Source organism: Crinia signifera, chromosome 3 (assembly GCF_055691185.1).
Source record: "Crinia signifera chromosome 3, ASM5569118v1, whole genome shotgun sequence".
Lineage (NCBI taxonomy): Eukaryota > Metazoa > Chordata > Amphibia > Anura > Myobatrachidae > Crinia > Crinia signifera.
This window is the reverse complement of record NC_139219.1, coordinates 139,677,483-139,688,280: the sequence shown is the minus strand read 5'-3', so window position 1 is coordinate 139,688,280 and position 10,798 is coordinate 139,677,483. Positions and strand designations below refer to the sequence as shown.

The following is a 10,798-nucleotide window of genomic DNA, read 5'->3' as shown; positions in this document are numbered from 1 at the left end:
CAAAACACACATATTGGACACTTCCTTTGTGGACAATACTTTCCAATTTTAAGGGCCTGCAAATCTGAAGTTGGATACAATTCCTCAGTCCCTATGCCTGACCTGGCTATACCAGCTGTATTTCTACCTGCTGTTGTAATTGTGGGTGTGGTGCCCCCTGCTGTGAACAAGTCTAGTTCTTCTATGTTCTGTCCAACTGCCTGGGGTTGCTCAATTTCCTGTGGTGTTTGGTGTAGAAATGGTGCATTATCTACCTGATTATCTACTTGTGGTGGTGCATTAGGTCTTGGTAAGTGATATGGTGTTGGACTTTCAAATGACAACTCCTTCACCTTTCTTTTCTCATCATCTAATTCCTGTGACACTGTAAGCCATATATTAACTGTATCTATATAACCCTTTTTCTGCAGCCAATGAGCGTTCGTCACTTGGAATCGCTTTCAAGCGACAGGATCTAGTTCCATCCTTAGGAAAATTAGCCCTTCTTAAAATCGAACCAATTGATTTGATCGATTTCTTCCCTTCCCTTTCTGCCACAACCTCTAGGGGGGAGCGCTCCATTATCCTTCCACTGTTTACACCCATAGGTCAATTACCCCCTATGGGTGTGGCCTTTATCCTTTTGCGTAAAGCAGTGTGTAACGTTGTGCAGAAAAGGTAAAAACTGTGCTCTATTGGTTGAAGTTTAATATAGATGCGGCTTTCAGTTCCCTGTTTTCAATCTAAGCCAAAAAATCATAACCACATATCAAGACAATAATATAATACCACTTTCATAACCTGGGCAGGCACCCTGTTCTGAGCACTTTAAATATGATCTAGAGCGTGTTGTGTCCTTAATGCAAAGTGCTGATGTTTTTTTATTTCTATCTAAGCACTTTCTCCACTGTTTATAACAATTGCTGAAGTGTGGGTTTGTTTGGTCACCTAACAAAGTCCACAAAATGTTATCTTCTGAGTGTGCACCAACCCAGAGTAACTGTTTGGGCAAATTGGAAATATCCACTTCTCTATTGGTACTAATTCAAGACCGCTTGGTTAATGTTTTCTAATTAAATGTTGAAGAGCCTCTCTGCAATATGACACCCCAATCTTAAAGTCAAATGTGAGCCATCAAGATCACCTATTACACTTATTGATGTTTAAATGACAAATATAGACAGACACTCAGTCAAACCAGAACATGTACATAAACACACTCCCAGGGGCAATCATGGCATAAGGCAGGGCCAGCCTGTTACAGCATATACCAAGGAATGTCTTAGTTGTCTCCGAACCCTTATACACCTTATAATTTATATTGTGCTTACCAGACAAACAAATACGCTTTCAGAGCTCCTGGTCCGGCATTAACCAAGAAGTAATACCAGACCAGTCCACTAACAAACGTCGTGAAGATGGTTATTTTCCCAATCATTCAACATGGAACAGAAGCATGAAAATTCAAACACAGTTACAAGTTACAATGACAATACAAACAATACAAAACAATAGTTACCTAAGGCTGTGAGATATCTGAATACTTCGGGTTCTATATGAAGTTTGTAAGGAAGAATGCAAATATATATTTATGCTCTGCTTTACAGAGGTCCTGAGGGAGTAAAATAGTTTTCTCTTATTTGGAAACAAATTTCACTCCCCTCAAATCCTGTGTAAGTGTTTCCAGCTGAGCAGCACACAATCTAAAGGCCCCCCATACATAGAGCCGACTTATCCTAAGGACAAGTCGGACCCTATTCTCCTCCGAGCCGCCCGGCAGCTCCCCGGGAGGCTCACCTACGATGAGGACTTTGATGTGCCATTTTTCATGTGATTTATCACATGTAAAAAAAAATATCAGGGAGCTGCAGGGCGGTGAGGAGCAGTGGGGGCGGGCGGCTGGGGAGGAAGAAGCAGTGGGACAGCAGTGCGTTACCAGATTGGGGCGGGCGGCGGTGACCATCAGTGACAGTGTCACTCTCCACTGTCCAGCGCTAGCGGGCGGGCAGCCGCGGCTATTACATCTTTAAAATAACGTGTCAAATGACTGACCGGCTTGAGCACTCTCAGCCAATCAAAAGCCGGGCAGTCATTTGACACGTTATTTTAAAGATGTAATAGCCGCGGCTGCCCGCCCGCTAGCGCTGGACAGTGGAGAGTGACACTGTCACTGGTGGTCACCGCCACCCGTCCCAATCTGGTAACGCGCTGCTGCCCCACTGCTTCTTCCTCCCCAGCCGCCCACTGCTCACACCTAAAGCTGGGGGGCGGGGGCAGTGGCCCCCAAGCTTTAGGTGCCAGTTCATCTCACTGCTGGTCACCTATTTGCTGCAGATTTTGACTTCACTCACATGGAAAACGGAGATTCCTTCTCAGGAGTGCTGCTTCCTGCCTGTGCTCCCTGTCCCTGGTGGACGAGTGGAATTCCTACTGTGGGGGGGGGGGGGGATGGGGGGCAGTTTCCACACCTGCACTGTGATCTGCACCCACAGTGTCACAGCCAGAATAGAAATTTATGCTCTCAGAGTGCTTACCCTCCTCCCAAAGTCCAGCCACGCTGTCCAGGAATAATATGGTGATCAGTGTGCTGTATAGAGAGTCCTTACTTCCATCCACTCTCCTGTATACACCCTGAGGGCGGCAGGAGGTAATGGACGCTGGTGTGGGTGTTGGAGCGGCAGCGCTGTAATCGCTATGCTAGCAAAAAAAAACACTGGTGTACCTGCTTCCTGCAGGCACCAACAAAAACCTCACGATTGTATAGGGCGCAATGCATGGGATAGCCGTAAATAAATTACATAGGAAGATCGCACCGCATGCAAAAACGGCATGAGATGACATTTCAATACAGTAACGTACATAGTAAAACTGGGCGCCAAGTACCAAAGAAAATATTACAGGTTATTATGATGTTTTTAGGTTTGCCTGGAAATTCACGGTACTTGTTTCCTAGCATGGCGCCACCGATTTTGATTGTATCCATCGGGTCGGAAAAATCGGGTTGCATGCCAACCAAATCGCATGCGATGCGATCGACCCATTTTTACATTGGAATCAATGTAAAATGGTTCCTGAGACCCGATTTTACATTGATTTCAATGTAAAAAGCCCCAAAACCCCCCATTTTAATACCAAACCTCACCTCATGTTTCAAATGCCCCCCCCCACCACCATTTTTAACACCACCCCACTATTGACGCCGAAGCGTGGCAAGGGGCGGCGGTACGCGTCCTCCGACCTTTTCATACCCCTACTATCCACGTCGGCGTGGAGTTGACTCTATATAGTGTAGCGAGCCCGAAGCGTGGCGAGCGCAGCGAGGGGATGCGGATACCTTCACAGGTATCCGCGTCCCCTCGCTGCGTTCGCCACATTATATAAAATCAACTCCATGCCGACGTGGATAGTAGGGGTATGAAAAGGTCGGAGGACGCGTACCGCTGCGCTCGCCACGCTTCAGGTTGGCGTCAATAGTGGGGTGGCGTTAACAATGGGGGGGGGGGGTGCATTAAACATACTTTTTAACCATATTCAATGTGAAATGGGCCATTTCACATGGTCATCTATGTAAAATCGGGTTGATCGCAGTCAACACGATTTTAGCTTTAAAAATAATTTTACATTGTTCCATTACATTGAAAATCGCGTTGATCGCAGTAATATGCCAGTGTGATGCAGGGTGTGGTACGGGACTCCGACAGTCATTATCCTGACATCGGGATCCCGACTGCCCGGAGTCAGACAGCATGGTGAGCGTAAAAAAGACCCTTGCGGGCTCGCTGCGTTCGCCACACTGCAGGCACGGTGGCTCGCTACGAGGGAAAATACCGTGTGCCCGTGTCGGCGTTTTGACAGTTGGGATCCTGACGTCGGGTAAACGACTGTCGGGATCCCATCCGGCACCCGTGATGCATGCCATTGTAAGTAATATGTCAGTACAGAGGAGGCACCAAACAATTTTTCTTTATCTGTGGTTCATGTCTTGTATTACTTGATCAGCAAACATTGGCAAACACATGTTTTGAAGCATGAACACTCAGGTAATCATTGTCCTGGATGCATGTAATTCAAAGCCATGTTTAAGTTCTGGAGCTAGACCTGTGGGCTTACAATTAGGTCAAGCACTAGGCCCATGGGACAGTAGTTGGGATAGGGTACATTAGGAGGATACAGGTCCTGTGGTTGAGGCACTATAGCCAGGCACAAGGTCCACAGGAAGTACGACAGTCACCAACCAGGGACTAATATCACCAATGACCCACCTGTTTTCCACTCAGAAAACTGCATCTGTGTAGTGGCTGCATTGTACCACAGGTTACAAGCAGCCTGTCTGTGTGTGTGTGTGTGTGTGTGTGTGTGTGTGTGTGTGTGTGTGTGTGTGTGTGTGTGTGTGTGTGTGTGTGTGTGTGTGTGTGTGTGTGTGTGTGTGTGTGTGTGTGTGTGTGTGTGTGTTCCAACTCCTGGTAGGAGGTAACCCTTTGGCCACATGCTGTTGACTATGCACAGCAATACTTGCTTCACATTACATACCTGTATCACCTATCAGGGCCCCATTAGTAGCCCGTTCTCACTGCAGGCAAATTCCCAGGTCTAACATGTCGACCCAGAAATTTGCCTTTTAACACGTTTTTTTTTTTTTGCAGTGTTAACGGGTCGCATACCTGGATCTCAGACTGGTAAAACCCTTCTTTTTACCCGTTTTGAGATCCAGGTATGCAGACACGGTTGACCTGTTCTGACTGCATAAAACCCGTGTTAAAAGGCAAAATACCGGGTAGACCTTCACCCGGGAATTTGCCTTGCAGTGAGAACGGTGGTCCGTCCCTGCAAGCCATGTATTTCTCACTTGCAGTGAGAACACGGTATGTGACAATTGATTTTAATGCCATGTAAAACGAACAGCCAGTCTTATGTAACTAGTTAAGATGTAATTAAACCACATTTGTGTTATCATTAATAATGCGCTCACCGCGCTTCGGGCTCGCCACACTATATAATCCATCGATCAACCCGATTTTCACTTTAAAAATAATTTAACATTGCTCCCTATGGGAAAATCGGGTTTATCATGTCGGACGCATCGCGGCCCCTTATTAGGGACCGCGATGGACGCGATCAACCTGATTTTGTCTTTCACCTGCAGCTCTGTAGTGACCTGCTTTAATTTTTCATTCAGTATTAATCAATTAGAGAATCCGCAAATAGAACATTTATCAAATGGCTGTGCATTGGTACTGTACGCATTGCACAGGCAAGTAGTGACTTAAAATGCACAAGACCATAAACAAAATGGAGCTGCAGTATGACAAGCAGGAAGTCAGTGTTTCGTGGGGTTGAACACCTGATTAATCTATTTTTATTTATTATTTTAAGTCTACTTTTATTTCCCAAACACCATATTTTTTTCCTCACATCAATTGATACCTCTTTAGTAAGCAACATTAGCTTCCTTTTACTGGTACTTTTACCAACCTTTTCAATACAAAAAGGTCTGTTGCCTCTAGTATTAATTTTCCCACCTCTCCTGAAAGCCTTTCACGTTACTCAAAGATGCCAAATAACCACTTAAAACATCCCTATTTTTGCAATGCCACAATTAATATTTGAAGCCAAATACAAAATTATTTTATTAAGCGGGTAAACGCACACAATACGGGGGGCTTTTTCCTAAAATATTCACACAAAAACAGGTACCAGATTTGCATAAACATGACTAAAGGTATATGTAAAAAGAGACCAAACAAACTTATTTTCATTGCACTTTATTATTTGTACTTAAGTGGTGTAACAGAAAACATTAGTAATGTTTTAGATAATAAAAAGGTTTTCCACATTAAAATCACGTAATTGTAACAATTCAGTCCTAGGTTGAGTAAATGTTTACACAAATCATCATCTTAGGAAGAAATAGCAATATGGAGTATATACTGTAGAAGGAAAAATGATTGATTGTTTACAGGTTAACCTATCCAACATTGAAATACTGAATTTATAACCTAATGCCTTGAGATTAGATCAACACCTGTCGCACAGCAAGCAAAACACATTCAATTTTGACTATATATTACACCTGTATTATATAGACTTGCCTGCAGAGTCTATATTTCTCATTGATAAAGAATGGGAGTGCACATTGGGATCAAATGCAAAATGTTTCTAGCATTCCAACATACAGTATGCTTAAAATTAAACAGAGTCAACTAAAAAGAAAAAACATGAGTAAAAGCAGAAAATACATTTTATTTTTAAACACCATATAGAACTTCTCCTATGACACACCATCCAGAGATCAATTATCCACGGGCGACTACTTCAAGTCTCTCATGTAAGGTGACTGGAGCTATTGAAATAGAGACAAGAGATTAACAAGCAGTCACAAGCAATTAAGCTGCCAGGTACAGTAATTTAAAAAAACTAGAAGTTTCTCTGGTAACAGACATTTTGGCGTTGCAAACCATATGAACTTTCTTTTGAAATTTAGAAGCAAGTGTGCCGCGATCTGCTAGCTTAAAAATGGTGTAATAAATGGACAATTATGTGGACAGGAGATTACAGTATAGCAGGAAGATATATAAAAGCTTTAAGACTAAAGTTGTAAATTTAACACGTCAGGATATTATAATATTTGAAGGGAAGCTGAAAACTGGTTACATTCAGAAAATCAAAATTACATTACTATTGTATTGGTATATTAAGTAAAAATAAAGCTGTATATCGGACACACAATGTCAGTAAAGCACAAGGCTGCATAATGCCAAGCTGCCTGGTGCCATACAGCAAAGCATCAGAAAGAATGATATACTAAAGAAAGGTATTCGGGACACAGATAATAGATTACACCAAAAATATCAATTAAGATATTGAGGAAAGGCTGGATACAGCAAAAGAAAATGCACAAAAGCATACAGCACAATGCTAAACCCTTCGGCACTGCATGATCCTATATTCATGGACAATGAAAATTCTTTGAATGGCTGGGTGTAACTTTAATAGGATATAAAAAGATAGTTATGTGATATTTATATAGGATATAGCAACAGGGAAAGGAAAGAATGTCGCTGTGTGGTGCACAAAGAGGTTGATTTGATCTAAAACCTAACTTTTATTATGAATTTCTAAAATAGTAGCGAAGTATGAGACACAAACATCACAGAACATGAAACAAAGTGACTTTAAAAAGGATAATATATCCTAATAGGTGTGACTGCAATACTTTTCTCCCCTTAATAGACTGGTTTATTAGATGTCAGTCTCCACATCTGTATAAATTCAATCGATGCTTGGAGACTGTTAAAGCCGAGTCTGCCCACTCACTCCAAGCTTTAATTAGCTATACAGAGTGTGCGTCCGCTTGTCAATCAGTGGTGGGTCCCGAGTCCGCTCTCCGGTGCTGGTATGCGGGCGGTGTCTGATGTGAGCTGCCACTTTCACATTCAGACCACCGTTTTGCCGCAACCGCGGATCGCCTCCCGCTATGGTACGGGATAAGCCGCAGCGTCTAGGTGTAGTACGTCGGGGGTTAGAGCCCGTCTGACCGGTTCCAGGAGAGTGCTGACGTCAGGCACTGCGTTTCTGGCCGGGCGTGCCCAGTGGCGACTGGCACACGCTAGTGAGGCGGAAATACGGCTATTAATGAATCACATTAATATATACATTGATATGGGGGGAAGGGAGTAGGGAGTCACAATAGGTTGCTGACGGGTCAGTGTACGCTTTGCTTATGGGAGCTTCATCAGGACCCATCAGTGTCAAGCTCAGAACTGGCCCACCCCCAGGAGACTCAGAACTGGCTCCAGATGCAGACCGCTCCATACTAACATGTGGTACTGTGCCAAACAGCATAGCACAAAATAAGCAAGGATGCCATACTAACAATTTTAGGGACGAAGAACAGTTTGTATTGTTGAGTGTAATCGACTACAATATTTAATATATGTCTATAGTTACCTATGCATAGAGGTCAGATAATATCTTGCCCGGCAGCTTCAGAGAAAAGTCCACTGCACTGGATTCTGATGACCGATTTTAATGTCCACCACAGTTGTTTAGAAGATCCGGACTTTAACTTCTTCTTTCGACTTTGCCAAAGGATGAAGCAAACCATTTTCTTTCAGGTATCCAAAGATCTCATTATTTAATATAGAAGCTGCCCTAGGGTAAAGTAGAAAAACCAGTAAACATAATACTTGCATGCAAAATTGGTGAAAACCCAAGACATGAGGTCAACATACCTTTGGATATTAAGCTAAACCAGCATGATGCTCTACTGACGGTTGTAGGGGGATGGGACAGGACGGGAAGCAGTGAAGGTTTTAGGGGGTACGGGACGCTCCAAAGATTTTAAAGGGTACGGGAGGCAATGAAGGTTTTAGATGGGCATTGAAATCTGGTTTAACCTACAAATATAAACTAAGGATTTGAAATGAACGCAAACTGTAAATAGAGACTGAATAGAAGGAAACGACCATACAGCAAAATGCCATGTCGCACGGCACCATACGGCACAACATAATGCTCTCCTGATGGTTGTAGGGGGATGGGACGGGACACGCTGAAGGTTTTAGGGGGATGGGATGCACAGAAGATTTTAGTGGGTACGAGACGCAATGAAGGTTTTAGAGGGAAGGGACGCAGTGAAGGTTTTAGGGGGGGGGGGGGGGGGAGGGATGCCATGAAGGTTTTAGATGGGCATTGAAATCTGGTTTAACCTACAAATATAAACTAAGGATTTGAAATGAACGCAAACTGTAAATAGAGACTGAATAGAAGGAAACGACCATACAGCAAAATGCCATGTCGCACGGCACCATACGGCACAACATAATGCTCTACTGATGGTTGTGGGGAGGCGGAAATCTGGTTTAACCCAGAATTTCAAAATATTAGGGATTTAAATAAAGGTTAGATGAAAAGGAGGTGGAACATTAGGAATGGAACCATACAGCACAACATAATGCTCTACTGATGGTTGTGGGGAGGAAGAAATCTGGTTTAACCCAGAATTTCAAAATATTAGGGTTTTAAATAAAAGGATAGATGAAATTAAGGTGGAACGTTAGGAAAGGAACAATACAGCAAAATGCAATGTCGCACGGCACCATGCGGCACAGCATAATGCTCTACTGATGGTTGTGGGGAGGGGGGAAATCTGGTTTAACCCAGAATTTCAAAATATTAGGGATTTAAATAAAGGTTATATGAAAAGGAGGTGAAACGTTAGGAATGGAACCATACTCGGAAGGTTGTGGGGAGGGGGAAATCTGGTTTAACCCAGAAATGGAAAATATTAGAGTTTTAAAAAAAGGATAGATAAAAATGAGGTGGAACGTTAGGAAAGGAACCATACAGCAAAATGCAATGTCGCACGGCACCATACGGCACAACATAATGCTCTACTGATGGTTGTGGGGATGGGAGAAATCTGGTTTAACCCAGAATTTCAAAAAATTAGATTTTAAATGAAAGCAAACTAAAAAGGACCGAGTACGGAGGAAAAGGAAGTCTAGATAAGTAAAATGTAGAAAAGATATTTACCTGTGCATTGAAGTCAAACATCTCTTCCATCAGCTTCAGACTCAACAGTCTGCAGCAATGTACCCCGATGTCTGTTTGTAATTTTCACTAAAAAGCCATCTTTAGGGTTTGGAGACATTGCCATCCTCTTGTAACTTCGCCAATGGATTAAGCCATTTTCTTTCAGTGGCCCAAAAAAATGTAGATATTCAATAGAGTAGCTGCCATAGTGAGAAGAGGAAAGAGTTTTAGATCGGTTAGAGCATGTACTAGTACTGAAAATGTCTATTGGCACACCACAATTTATAAATGACACCAGGAAAGCACCATACTGCAAAGGGAAAACAATACAACACACCACATACTTTTAGAAAGGAAAAAAAATAGAAACAATTTGGATTTTAAAAGGGAGGCAAGCAGTGAAATTAAGTTTAGAAAATAATCACAGCACAATGCCATGGCGCACAGCACCAAGAAGCACAGCACGATTGCCTACGGATTGCCGAAGGGATGGTGAAAACTTGCTAATCCACGCACTTTAAACTATTCGTATATTGTTGAAAAGTATGTTGGATGTTGGAACAACCTCATGAAGGCACAATGCCACACCATAGTTTTAGAGACATTACATTCTGAAATACATACAAGATTAGTAATGTAACCAAGCAGGAAATCGGATAGATTATGATACGAAAGGAAGACTGTAATGCTATATTTACCTGTGCATTGAAATCCGTACATTTCTTGTAACAGCATCAGAAACATCTGCAGCACTGAAACACGCTTGTAAAGTCCACCACCATGACATCCATGATTTCCACAGTGATGTGATTGAAGACATTGGCTTTCTTGCTGCTTTGCTAATGGATGAAGCAAACCATTTTCTTTCAGGAACCCAAAAGAGTAGCTGCCTTAAATAAGAAGGGGTAACAATAATATTTAATGCTAAACAAAATAAAGTTAAAAGGTAAAATTGGAAAATGCCTTAAATTATGTCAACATACAGAACTGAATAAACAGTGATTCTAAACTTAAAGGTCAAGATGGGGAAAATCTTTTCATAGTCTATTAAGGAAAAATCTAAAAAGGTAGGCTACAGCACAAAAAATCATGCTGCCATATTTTTGGATTGACTGAAATATTCATAGAAACCTTTGTATATTGAAGAAAAACAAGCTGCACATAGGACTGAAACTGCCACGAAGGCAGCATACAGCATAGCATCACAAAGCATGATGCCATACTTGCTTTTTTGACTGAAATATTCGTAGAAACCTTTGCATATTGAGGAAAAACAAGCTGCACA

General features: G+C 42.4%; 1 long non-coding RNA gene across 1 annotated transcript; it reads right to left on the bottom strand.

Moving 5' to 3' along the window:
- Nucleotides 1–5,725: 5,725 nt before the first annotated feature.
- On the bottom strand, nt 5,726–8,617 carry LOC146062584 (uncharacterized). The gene is made up of 2 exons (XR_014471408.1): nt 7,927–8,617; nt 5,726–6,319 (listed from the first exon to the last, which is right to left on the bottom strand). It is a non-coding gene; the product is annotated as an uncharacterized LOC146062584 (long non-coding RNA).
- Between the last annotated feature and the right edge of the window lie 2,181 nt (nt 8,618–10,798).